General features: G+C 50.2%; 1 protein-coding gene across 1 annotated transcript in view; it reads right to left on the bottom strand.

Annotated features, from left to right (window-relative positions):
• Positions 1-13,390, bottom strand: part of GLYR1 (glyoxylate reductase 1 homolog) — a 456,170-nt gene that overhangs the window by 280,422 nt on the left and 162,358 nt on the right. The gene's annotated exons all lie outside the window — the stretch shown is intronic.

Here is a 13,390-nt window from a genome sequence, read left to right as displayed (position 1 = left end):
ACAAGCTCCACAGCCCCATAATGGCAACACTAAAGACTATCAAACTTCTCAGCACATTAAACCCACACTGATGCCAGTGTGGGATTTAATGTACCCAGCACCCCAGAGGGCATCTTAGAGGTGCCCCCTGAAACCTAACCTACGAATCCACGTCTGCTCTGAGGCTGCCTAGGCTGCCACCCAGCAGACATGTTGCTGGACCCCTGGGTAGGAGAGCCCCTGCTCTCCTGGTCCTGCAACAATGCACATCCTGGGCGAGGTGCTAAATCTCCTCCCCCAGGATAGGCAGGGGGAAGCTTCAAATGCATGGCGCCTCTGTGAGTTTCCCCAGGCCCCTGCAACCCCCCACTCTGGCGGGAAGCTTTGGCCGGAAACCCCAAATAAGGACAGGGGATGTGCCAGCCTGCCAACCCCACCCCTCAGGTGGGGGAGGCGAGGTGAAGCACATCTCTGGGCTCTCGCCATCTTTAAGATGGGGAGCCCTACCCTATCAGGACTAGGCTACTGCCCCCCTCCCACAGGAGAGAAGCAGGATAGGGGGTGTACCCACCCCAGGACGGGGACCCATTGGTCCCTGTCCTTGACCTACCTGTAACGCCCCTAAATCTAGTATTTAGGGGCACCCTGAACCTTCCTTCCCCAGATTCCAGATTCCGAAACTACAAGAAGAGCAAGAAGAAAAGACCTGCCCTGCAGCTGCTAAGGAGAGGGAGACACCAACTGCTTTGGCCCCAGCCCTACCGGCCTGTCGACCTCGAACCTGCTCCTGCTCCAAACCCGGCATCTCTTGTGGCCAGCAACCTCAGAAACCCCGGAGGACCTGGCTACCTTTGAACTCTGATCCCCTGGGACTCCCATGAGTAGAGGCTCTACTCAGAACCTACCTTTCACCCCTGGCAGCAGCCCGGAACCGCGATCCCAGCCCACTCTGCACCAGCCAAGCCTGGCCGGTGCCGGAGTGAACTAAACCCACGAGGACGACCCCACGGCGACTGTGACCCCGAGTCCGGCACCCAAGGACCCCCCTCGACAATCCTGAAGAAGCCTGCAGCCTCAGAACAGTGTGCCACCCCAACCGCGATCAACAGAGGGTAAGATTTGCCGACACCAAAAGGCACCCCTGCACCCCACGGCCCTCTGTGTCCAATCCCGGGGTACCTACCTATCCTCCAACTACCCAACTTACCTCTCGAAGTGGTGGCGGCACCTGAAGAGTCCTCGTCCCCGAGCTTGGAGTCTTTTTCTAAACCGGAGATTTCCCATTGAAATCCATTGAGCGCCCGAAGGCTCAAAAGCCCTCTGTACGTGACCAGGAGCCCAGCTCCCACAGCCGCGTGGCTTGCCAGACAGCAGCCACCAAACACGGCCCCCCCTATCCATCATAGGTTAACATTGGGCCTAACTCTCTCTGCACCCGGCCGCCCTAGAGTGCCTGAGGGTGAACCAACTGTACCTACCTGACCCTGGGAGACCCCCGAGTCTGTGCCCAGAACCTCAACTCTGCCATTCGAGGACTTACCCTTAAACCGCAAACTCTATTTTCCTCATAGGGTAACATTGACTGGCTTTTTCCTGAAATTTCTTCTAAGTGTGGACTTTTCAAATCTTCAAATATTCACCAAAAATCAGCCGTGTGACAAAAACAAATTTACTCACCTGCTCATAGGTGAGCTCCCAGTGCTGGATCTTGGTGCCCAGCACTGACTCTGAAAAATACCCACAACTGTACTTACCTTTAACTCATTTTTCTTCCATAGGAAACCATTGACTGTCTTTCTGTGAAATTTCTTCTAAGTGTTGATTTCTGCAATCTTTAAATATTCTTCAAAAATCGTATAATATCTGAAAACGTAATTACTTACCTGTTTTGGATAAAGGTGCCAGTACTGAGTTTAGGCACCCAGTACTGGATTACAAAAGTAACGATAACATACTGTACCTATAACCTGAATTTTCTTCCATAGGGAATCATTGATTGTTTTCTCTGAAATATTTTCTAAGTGTCAACTTTTAAAATAGCTAAATATTAGTTAAAAATCATTACAGTACTTAAGTCGACTTTCATCACTTGATTCTGAGAACTGACCCAGGACTGAATCTAGGATCCAGTCCTGGAATTACAAAAGTAATCTAAAAAGTAATCTGTTGCAAATAACTTGAATTTATCATTAAGCTCAATGTATTGTTGTGTTTAGAAATAGAGTTGCCTACTGCAACTACTTGTAACTGTTTACTAAAGTCTATTGCATATACACAAGTATTTATATGAAACATCTCCTGTCGAGAAAGTATATTTTAATTCCAAGTGTTGGTTCTAAAATAAAACAAGCATATATTTTTTATATATCAAACCATTGGCCTAGAGTTCAGTTATTGAGTGTGTGGAACAATTTGCTGACTGAGTGTGTACAACAAATGCTTTACACTGTCCTCTGATACTGCCTTACTGCTCGACCAAGCTACCACTTTAGAGAGTAAGGTTATATCTAACTTTAACCTCTGTTAAACCCTTGGGGTCTGTGGACTCTGTACACCCTGTACCTATTAAGGAACAGTATATACAGAGCCACTTTCTCACAGCGCCCTGGGGGTGTCTCCGAGCCCGCGCCCTGGGGGTGTCTCCGAGCCCGCGCCCTGGGGGTGTCTCCGAGCCCGCGCCCTGGGGGTGTCTCCGAGCCCGCGCCCTGGGCCTTGGGGTGTCTCCGAGCCCGCGGCCTGGGCCTTGGGGTGTCTCCGAGCCCGCGGCCTGGGCCTTGGGGTGTCTCCGAGCCCGCGGCCTGGGGGTGTCTCCGAGCCCCAGTCTGGGGGTGTCTCCGAGCCCCAGTCTGGGGGTGTCTCCGAGCCCCAGTCTGGGGGTGTCTCTGAGCCCGCACCTTGGGGGTGTTTGTGGCCACGGCCTGAAGGGGTCACTGAGCCCACACCTTGGGGTGTCTCCGAGCCCGCACTCTGGGGGTGTCTATGAGCCCACACACAGTGCCTGGAGCATTCACGTCTCTGGCACCCCTTGAATGTCCACACCAGAGGGGTGTCCTCCTATCGCACTCCCACAAGCAGAGGGCTGACCTGGGGTGCTCACATTTCTGGGGTGCCTTTCGGGGCCTCACACGCCTGAGGTGCCTTTTTGGGATGCTCTTGTTAAGGAAAGCGGCTGGTTCGGGGTTTTTCACACGTCTAGGGGGGCTCTGGGGTGTACACACCCGAGGGGTGTCTTACTCTCTCGTCGACGGGTCGCTGGCTTTGGGCTGTTCTCTTTTCTGGGGGGCCTCTTGGTTCCTAGGGTGTCTCGGGCGCCCCTGGGAGGTTCGCACCTGAGGGGTGCCTTTCTGTCTCGTCCTCAAGCAGACGGCTGGCCTGGGGTGTTCACACCTCAGGGGAGCCCCTTGGGTCCTCTCACACGTCCAGGGGGTCTGTGGGGTGTCTCTCGGGCAGAAGGCTGGCCAGAGATGTTCACACCTCGGGTGTGCCCCTTGGGTCCCGGGGTGCCTCTGGGGTGCTATTGCGTCGACGGGTCAGTGCCTCTGGGGCGATCACACTTTGGGGGCCTCTTCCATTCTCGACGCGCGCCCCCTCCTCCTCAGCTCTTGCAAGTGTCCTTCTCACACCTCACACACGCGGACATCCTCTGCAGCCAATCCCGTGTCCTGCAAGGAGGCCAGGCGGGCGAACCTTCACCAATCAGCACCAGACGCAGTTTTAAAATCCGAGTCCTGCCTAGAGACGACCAATAAGAGCCCGTGCCCGCAGCTGAGCGCAAAGAAAGCCACGGCGAATTCAGCCAATGGGAGCAGGGAGCGGATCCGCGCCTTAACACACCGAGGCGCTGAGGTGAGGATAAACTGAGGCGTCGGACTGTGCGGAGGGGGCGGTCGGGCACATTGTGATTTTATTTGAATGTTTGTGGAGCGCGCGCGGGGGGAAGCGCTCAATGACATCTGAAACAAGGGAAACAGGGACTGGACTTGTGTGACTCGGAGTATGGACTGCCAGAAACCTGCACAACATATGTGTCAAGGGCCGGTGCACAACAAGTGTGTCAAGGGCCGGTGCACAACAAGTGTGTCAAGGGCCGGTGCACAACAAGTGTGTCAAGGGCCGGTGCACAACAAGTGTGTCAAAGGCCAGTGCACAACCAGTGTGTCAAGGGTCGGTGCACAACATGCGTCGCAGGGCCGGCTCTAGGGCGGTGCAATCGGTGCCACCGCACCAGGCACCTACTTGGGGTGGGGGGCGCCTGTTTGCAAGTATATTTTCCTTTTAAAAGGTCCTGCTGCCGCGTTCCTTGCTTCCAGCAATTATCAGGCATCTATAAAAACGTCAAGATCACGCCAGTGATTAATGTTCCTGCTGGAGAGAGATCATAGGTTTGTCTAGTGGAAGTTTTAACTCATCCTAAGATAGTGCACTGGGTTAATATGCCAGTTGCAAAGAATATATACCATGCTGATCACAAAGTACATATATTGTAAACAGGTCAGTGGGTTACTGCTTGTGTCCCAGGGATCCTTTGTTACTTGCAGTTTATAAGTTAAAATCCTATAGCATAGTGAGCTATTAACTGTTATCCAAGAGCTCCATGAAAACTACAAGATATGTATTGGCGCTATATGTCTTTTTCCCCAGTCTTTCATTATCCTAGACTGGAAACAAGCATTTGCAATGCAATAGGTCTCGCATTTGCAAAAGTTTGAGCTATTGGTATTGTAAATGACAAACCTTTTATCTACGTATTGGTTTTGAAAACAGATAAATAAATGGCATTGTCATTTATCATGCCAATAGCTTAAAGTTTTGCATTGTAAATGACTGCTTTTTATTTATGGTTTAAAAAAAACATAATTAAAACGCACTGTCATTTATAATAGCAATAGCTCAAACTTGTGTAAATGCGAGACCTATTGCATTGTAAATGCTTGTTTTCTGTTGAGATTGAGACCCAGAGAGCAAAAAAGTCGGAGACGGGCTCTCAGACTCCTTGGCGCAATGGAGGGATGGGGCCTTGACTAACCAATCGTCCAGGTAGGGAAAAACCTGGTAACAGGAACGCTGGAGAAAGGCTGCCACCAGCGCCAGGCACTTGGTGAAAACCCTGGGAGCTGATTTCGGCCCGAAAGGTGGGACCTTGAATTGCTAATTGTAGGAAGCTGGGTTTCTGTTGCAGTAACCCCCCCACCACCACCACGCACACACACTTTTTGCCAGACTACTGATGCACTTCCACTTGATGTGCCCTGGGCCCCTGCCAATCAGGTTCCAGGAGCTTGTGTTCTTTCCCAAAACTGTACCTTGTACCCCCAGTTGGCACCTCTGTCCACATGTCAAACCCTTGTAAAAGGTAACATGGGTACCAAAGGCACTGTGGCCAGGGAAGGACTCTAAGGGCTGCAGCACCTATTGTGCCACCATTAGGAGGTCCTGTACCTTTTCTCACACACTCACACACACACTGCCATTGCAGGCTGCGAGGTGTAGAGAATAGTAAAGTGTCGACATAGCACACATCCCTGTGTGTCATGCCTACAACCCATTGCCCTGGCATAGGTCAGCCATCCCTCTAGCTGGGTGCAATATACCGTGGTGAGGGTATAGGTTCATGAGCCATGTACCCCTACAGTGTCTAGACCAATTCTTGGACATTTTAAGTGCAGTAATGCCATTAAGAGTATATGGTGCTGGGAGTTCGTGATAACGAATTCTACAGCTCAATAATGGCTTTACTGAAAACTGGTACATTTGGTATCAAACTTCTCAGCACATTAAACCCACATTGATGCCAGTGTGGGATTTAGAGAAAAATGCACACTCAGAGGGCATCTTAGAGATGCCCCCTGAAAAACGACCAGTCTTTAGAGGGTTCCCCGACTGCTACACACCAGCCTACCATCACAATACATATTTCTGCACCCATGCAGTGGGAGCCTTCGCTCCCTGATATCAGAAACAAAGCATTTGCTGGACAAAGGTGGTCACACCTCCCCCAGGCCAGGAAGAGCCATCTGTAGCAGTGGAGCTTCAAAGGCTGTGCTGCCTTTGTAACGTGTAACCCAGTCTTTCCCGCTGTCAAGAGCAGGCCCCCTTCCTGTTTCCCCTCCTCTTCGGCTGGAAGACAGGCAGGAAAAAATAGCATAGCCCAAAAGGTTTCACCAGCTCTACCAACCCAACCCCTCAGGTGTGGGAGGCGAGGTGAATCCCACTCGTTAGTGCCCGCCATCTTGCAGATGGCAGGCACTTCCAATCAGGATTAGGGATTATGCCCACTCGCCCACGTGGGGTGAGCACACCAAGGTTGTAGTCACCTTAACGTCAGTAGCCAATTGGCTACTGACCTCGAGACCCCTAAAACACCCTCTAAATACAGTATTTAGGGGGAAGCCCTGAACCAAGAAGACAGATTGCCGCAACCTACGAAGGAGGAGGACGAAAGAAGACGCCCAGCAGAGGACACTGCAGAGAAGAACTGACTTAGTCACAGCCCTACCGGTCCATCTGCAGTTTCCAGAGATCCTGCGTCCCAAGTCGCCTTCTCCTACAGCCAGCAACCTCCAGAACCCTGGGAGGACTGACTGCCTATAACAAAGACAGGATATCCTGTGAACAACAGCTCTGTTCAAAAGAAACTCCCAAGACAGACTCTGAGCCTGCTGAGGACAAAAACCAGATGCCCGGAACAAGCACTGCACCCACCGCCTACGGCCCAGGTTAGAGAGGCCCACCGGTCCCAGCGAGGTCCACCAGCGCCCCAGAGTCTAAGTACACCGTGGGATGACCCCTCCAGGACTCCCCGATGTCGCCTGCAGCCTCTACACGGAGACACCCCTCAACCGCGAGTGGCCTGGTAAGCTGAAACCCAACCTCAAAAGACACTCCTGCATCCAGCCGCCCGGCATCCTGGAAAAGAGAACCCGAGGTGCACCTACATCTCAAACTTACCTGCCCATCTTTGGTTCCTCCCGGAAGTCTTCCTGGACCGAGCCTGCAGCCAAAATCCAAAACCGGCAACTCCTATTGAAAACAGGGCACCAAACGCCAAAACAGCACCCAGCCTCCCTGTGCCACTGTGGGTGCACCTTTTGTGCTAAACTGGATCCCCCTTTGCCCTGAGCTTAAGTCCAGGAGATTTGCTCCCACAACTTTGTGGCCTGCTTGTGAGTAGTGACCAACCGGAGGCCACCTATTCCCCCACCCTAGTGCCGCTGAGGGAGTTTTGAGAGTGCATCCTTAACCCTGGGGGAACCCTGGTTCCAACCCCAGAATACCAACTCCCACAAACAAGACCTTACCTGTAGACCGATAACTTAATTTCCTCCCATGGGATTGCATTGACTGTTTTTGTCTATAAATTCTTCTAAGTGTGAAGTTGATTTGTATGAAAACTTGAAAAATTGCAAATGTACCAAAAGTGAATTACTTCCCTTTTGTCCAGGAAATGTCTCAGAGTGATATCTAGGCATAGCACACTGATTAGCAAAAGTAACTTATAAAGTAATCCAAGACGTAACGAGTACTGTAATATACAAAGTAACTGAAAAGTAATTCTGATTATTGACTTACCTGTAAATCAACCAACTGCATTTGAAATTGCATTCAACTGTAATTAATTCCATAAGTATTGCAAATTATTATTTCACTTACCTGCACCAGACCTGGCTTGGTTCTAGAAATCAAATAACAAAATAATATTTCTATACAAACAAATTGGTCTGAGTTCAGTCTTTGAGTGAGTGAAATAATTTCTTGCCTGAGTGTGTACAACAAATGCTTAACACTACCCTCTGATAAAACCTTACAGCTCGCCCACACTACCACAAATAGAGAGTAGGGTGCCATCTACTTTAACATCTGCCTGCCCTTGGGGTTCCACTGGACTCTGCGCACACTATACCTCATTTTGGTATAGTATATACAGAGCCAGCTTCCTACATGGGTGGATCAGCGGTGGCATAAACAACTTGGCATTTGTTAGACTGACTTGGTCAACACCTTGACAAATTTTTCCAAATGTTTAAAAGTCTTGTTAGGGCTTTGGGTAAGTTCCTTTAGCATTTTAGAAAAATAAAAAGCTCACTTTAGTTAGGGCTAAGAGGGGTTCTATTTTTTTCTTCTACAATGACTCTTAACAAGAACCCAGCTGTTAGTGAAGATAACAACAATGACATGGAGAACCAGGTTGAGGAGCTCAAACTCACCGCTTATCTCCACTTAGAATTTAGGGAGTTAAGGTCTCTATGCAAACCTAAAAATATTACCATGGGGTCCCATCCCTCCAAACAAAAGCACCAGGAGCTGTTGGCAGGGTATGCTAAAGACCATCCTTCTATGAATGGTGAAGACCTCTCAGACGAAGAAGAGGGAGGGGATAAGGATAATTACACTGAAGCAGTTCTAGTCACAGAGGGTAAAGTTGAGTTTGCCACTTTATCTGTGTGGCCACCCAACTTAAAGAAGTATTTGCAATACCCTGGATCAATGGGACTAGAATAGAGGTCCTGAGGGATACAAGTGCCAGTGTCACTATGGTGAGAGACACACTGGTTTCCCCAGAGCAATACATTATTAGGATATCTCACCCAGTCACCAACGCCGACAGAATTACTAACCATGCCATGGCTATGGGGACATTACACAGAGGGGTCACTGGCCTGAAACAGGAAGTGGTCTCTCCAAAGCTTCCAGCAGCCTGTCTGCTTGGTAATGACCTGAAAACCTCAGCATGGGCGGAGGTAGAATTGAAAACCCAAGCAGCAATGCTGGACATCCCTGAGATTATGTGTGTCAAGACTAGAGCACAAAGCCGAAAACATGGTGAAAAATAAGTGTTGGAGCCTGAGAGAATGGCTTAGTCTTCCAAGAGGAAAGGTAGGAAGATTAGGAAACCAGCTTCTGAACAGCAAAATAATCGGGCCTCCTTTCCTCAGGGAGAGGACATGGAAGCCCCAGAGGGAACTGAACCTATGGAACTTGACCCTTACCAGGTTGAGCTCTTAGGCCCAGGGGGTACCCACTAGGGAAGAGCTGTGCCTTGGACATCAGATCTTTCCAACTCTTGGGAGCCTGTGGCAGCAAGCTTCTGCACAGGAGAAGGGAGAGGTCAGTGGTACCCATAGAGTCTATTGGGAGGAGGGACTAATGTACTCTGAGGCCAGAGACCCCAACCCTGGAGGCACTGGGAGCGTGGCAGCGCCTCAGAAGTACAGGGAGTTCTTACTAACTGTAGCTCATAACATCCCCCTAGCTGTACATATGGGCCAAACCAAAACTTGGGAAAGGCTAGTCAGTCACTTTTACAGGCCCCAGATGTCTCAGAATGTATAGGAGTTTGTCAGCTCCTGTGTCACCCGTCAAGCCAGTAGCACAATGGGTAGACACCCAAAGGCCCCCTTAATTCCACTACCAGTGCTTGAGGTTCCCATTGAAATGGTAGGTGTGGACATAGTGGGTCCACTTGAACCTCCCAACGCAGCATCCGGAAACAAATTCATACTGGTGGTAGTGGATCATGCCACCAGGTATCCTGAAGCAATTCCCCTTATGACTACTACAGCTCCTGCAGTAGCCAATGCCCTCATTGGTGTCTTAACCAGGGTAGGGTTTCCTAATTAGGTGGTTTCAGACAGAGGTTCAAACTTCATGTCTCCTTTCCTAAAACATATATGGAAAGAGTGTGGAGTGCAGTACAGATTTACTACACCATATCCCTGAAAACCTCAAAAGGAGATGGGATGTCCTCTTACTATGCTTGCTTTTTCACCTTCAGAGAGGTGCCTCAGAAGGTAGTAGGGTTCTCCCCCTTTGAACATTTGTTTGGCCATCCTGTTAGGGGGTCACTCTGTCTTGTAAAAGAGGGTTGGAAGAAGCCTCTCCAAGACATTGTGGACTATGTACTAGGCCTAAGGTCCAGAATGGTAGAGTACATGGAAAAAGCTTCCAAGAATCTTGAGGCCAGCCAGGAGCTCCAGAGGCACTATGACCAAAATGCTGTACTGGTGAAGTTCTGACCAGGGCAAAAGGAGTCAGCTTTGGAGCCAGTGGCACTAAGGGCTCTCCAGGACAAATGGAGTGGCCTTTACCCCGTCTTAGAAAATAAAAAGGATGTAACCTACTTGGTAGAACTGGGCACAAGCAGGACATGCAAAAGGGTGATCCAGGTGAACTGCCTTAAGCTTTTCCATGAAAGGGCTGATATTACCATGCTGATGGTGACTGACGAAGATCAGGAGACAGAGGGGAACCTCTCCCTGACCTCCTCTCTTACAGCCCCAAAGATGGGTCAGTGGATTGAGTTGTCTATTCAGACACCCTCTCTGCCCAACAGCAGGCTTATTGCAAGTAAGTCTTGTAACACTATGCTAAGCTCTTTTCACTGACCCCCAGGTCAGACAAACTGGTGTCCCCATGATGTGGACACTAGGGACAGTGTACCTGTCAAGAACAAAATCTATTGACAGTTTGACCAAGTCAAAGAAAGCATCAAAGCTAAAGTCCGCAAGATGCTGGAGTTAGGGGTTATTGAACCATCTGAGAGCCCCTGGGCCAGCACAGTGGTTCCAGTCCCCAAACTTCACCCACAGGGTGGAAAGAGAGAAATTAGGTTCTGTGTGAACTATAGAGGGCTCAACTCTGTCACCAAGAAAGATGCTCACTTGATCCCAAGAGCTGATGAATTGATAGATAAATTTGGTGCAGATACATTTTTAAGTACCTTTGGCTTAACTGCAGGGTACTGGCAGATTGGCATGGCACCAGGAGCAAAAGAAAGACAGCATGTTCCACGCCTGATGGGTATTGTCAGTTTATTGTTATGTCTTTGGTTTCAAATATGCCCCTGCCACCTTCCAAAGGTTGTTGAATCAAGTCCTTGCTGGATTAGAGTCCTTTAGTGCAGCAGTTCTAGATGATATTGCTGTATTTAGCTCCACCTGGCAGGATCACCTGATCCACCTGGTTAAATTTTAAAAGCCCTGCAAACCCCAGGCCCAACTATCAAGGCATCCAAATGTCAAATAGGGCAGGGAACAGTGGTATACTTGGCCCCCCTTCTTGGTGGAGGCCATGTGCAACCCTTACCGCCCATCCTGGACTGGGTAGCTCCAACAACTGAGACCCAAGTCAGGGCATTCCTTGGCTTGACTGGGTACTACAGGAGGTTTGTGAAGGGATATGGGTCCAATGTGACTCTTCTCACAGAACTCCCCTCCAAGAAGATGCCCAAAAAGGTAAACTGGACAGTTAGCTGTCAAAAGGCTTTTGACACCCTGAAAGAGGCAATGTGCTTAGCACCAATTCTCAAAGCTCCAGACTATACCAAGCAGTTCATAGTGCAGACTGATGCCTCTGAGCTAGGGATAGGAGCGGCCCTATCCCAGACCAATGACGAAGGCCAAGACTAACCTGTTACTTTTATAAGCAGGAGGCTTTTCCCCAGGGACATGCGTTGGGAGTGTCATTGAGTGGAAGGCCTTTGCTGTGGTTTGGTACCCGAAGAAGCAGAGATCATACTTGCTTGGTACCCACTTCCTAGTTCAAACTGACCACAGACCTCTCAAATGGCCTATGCATATGAAAGGGGAAAATCCTAAACTTTTCAGGTGGTCCATCTCTCTACGGGGAATGGACTTTATAGTGGAACACAGACCTGCTAATGCAGAGGGGCTTGCCAGGAACTTCCGCTTAGAAAATGAAGACTCTCTAGGGAAAGGTTAGTCTAATCCTCTTTTGTTGGGGGAAGGGGGGGGGGGTGTTGTAAGAGCCCTCTAATTGCATGGTAGCCCCCACTGTTTGCAAAACTGCTGATGTACTTTGACTGAGTGTGCCCTGGGTTCCTGCCCACAGGTACCCAGGACCCATGTTTTGTCCCTAAACTGCATTAAGACAAAATCCAATTGGCATTCTTTGGCCACAGATCAGTACCCTGTAAACAGTACCACAGGTACCAAGGGTACTGTGGCCAGGGAAGGCCTCCAAGGGCTGTAGCACTTATTGTGCCACCCTTAGAAGCCCTGTACCTACACACAAACTGCCATTACAGTGTGCTTATTTTGGTACAGAACAAAGTGAAGAGTCTACATGGCACACATCCCTGTGTCATGCCTACAACCCATTGCCCTAGCATAGTTCAGCCACCCCTCTAGCTGGGTGCACTATACCGTGGTGAGGGTACAGGTGCATGAGCCCTGCACCCCTACAGTGTCTAAGCCAATTCTTAGACGTAAGTGAAGTAATGCCTTTAAGAGTATATCTTGCTGGGAGTTTGTCATTACGAACTCCATAGCATCATAATGGCTTTACTCAAAACTGGAAAGTTTGGTATCTAACTTCTCAGCACATTAAGCCCACACTGATGCCAGTGTGGGATTTAATAAAAAATGCACTCAAGGGCATCTTAGCGATGCCCCCTGACAAACTACCTGAATCTAGTGTCTTGGCTGACTGGTTGCTCGCCAGCTGCCACCCCAGACATGTTTCTGGACCCCTGGGTCGAGAGCCTGCGGCTCTCAGGGGTCTGAAACAATGCACATCCTGGGACGAGGTGCTAAGCCTCCTCCCCCAAGATGGGAGGGGCCACGAAAGGGAAGCTTCAAAGGCTTGCTGCCTTCATGAGCTACCCCAGGCCTTTGCTGCTTCCATCAACTTGCCCCCACCGGTTCCGACCCCACTTTGGGCAGGAGAATATCTGCAGGAAAACCAAGTCAGGTGGGGGAGGACAGGTGAAGCAGAACTCAGTCCCCACAATCTTGCAGATGGAGGGGGGGGGGGGGGGGGGGGGGGGCGGGGACTCAGCCAAACTGAGTGAGGAATATGCGCCCTCCCACTGGAGGGTGGCATAATAGGGGGGGGGAAGGGACCCATTGATCCCAGCCATTACCTACCTGTAACACCCCTGAACCTGAACCTTGCCTCCTCAGACAAGAATCAACCAGAAGAAGAGAAGAAGGACCGAATAAAACGTGCTGAACTAAGAAGAGGAGGATGTCCACCGACTTAGCCCCAGCCCTACCGGCCTGTCCCCACCTCAAACCTGCTACAGCGAAATCCCGGTGTGTCCTGCAGCCAGCAGACTCAAGAACTCGAAGGACCTGTCCTGCCTTCCAAGCCAAAGACTTTGTCTCCCGTGAGCACCAGATTTGCTCATCCACAGACTCTGGCTCTGGCCAAATCTGCACCACTCTGCACCAGACTCCTACAGACCGACTTCGAGTTGTCCAACACCTCGAGTAGGACTCCCCGGCGATCCTAACCTGAGATCTTGTGATCTGACCTGCCTCGAATCACCAGCCAAAGCCTGCAGCCTCTTTCAGGAGGATTCCCTCAGACTGCGAACGGAGATGTTAAGAAAAACCAGACACCTAAAAACACCCCTGCACCCGACATCCCACGGCCTTGTGTGGCCCAACCA

This window comes from Triturus cristatus, chromosome 10, assembly GCF_964204655.1.
Source record: "Triturus cristatus chromosome 10, aTriCri1.1, whole genome shotgun sequence".
Classification (NCBI taxonomy): domain Eukaryota; kingdom Metazoa; phylum Chordata; class Amphibia; order Caudata; family Salamandridae; genus Triturus; species Triturus cristatus.
Note: the sequence above shows the minus strand (reverse complement) of the source record. Positions and strands in the feature narration are given on the sequence as shown.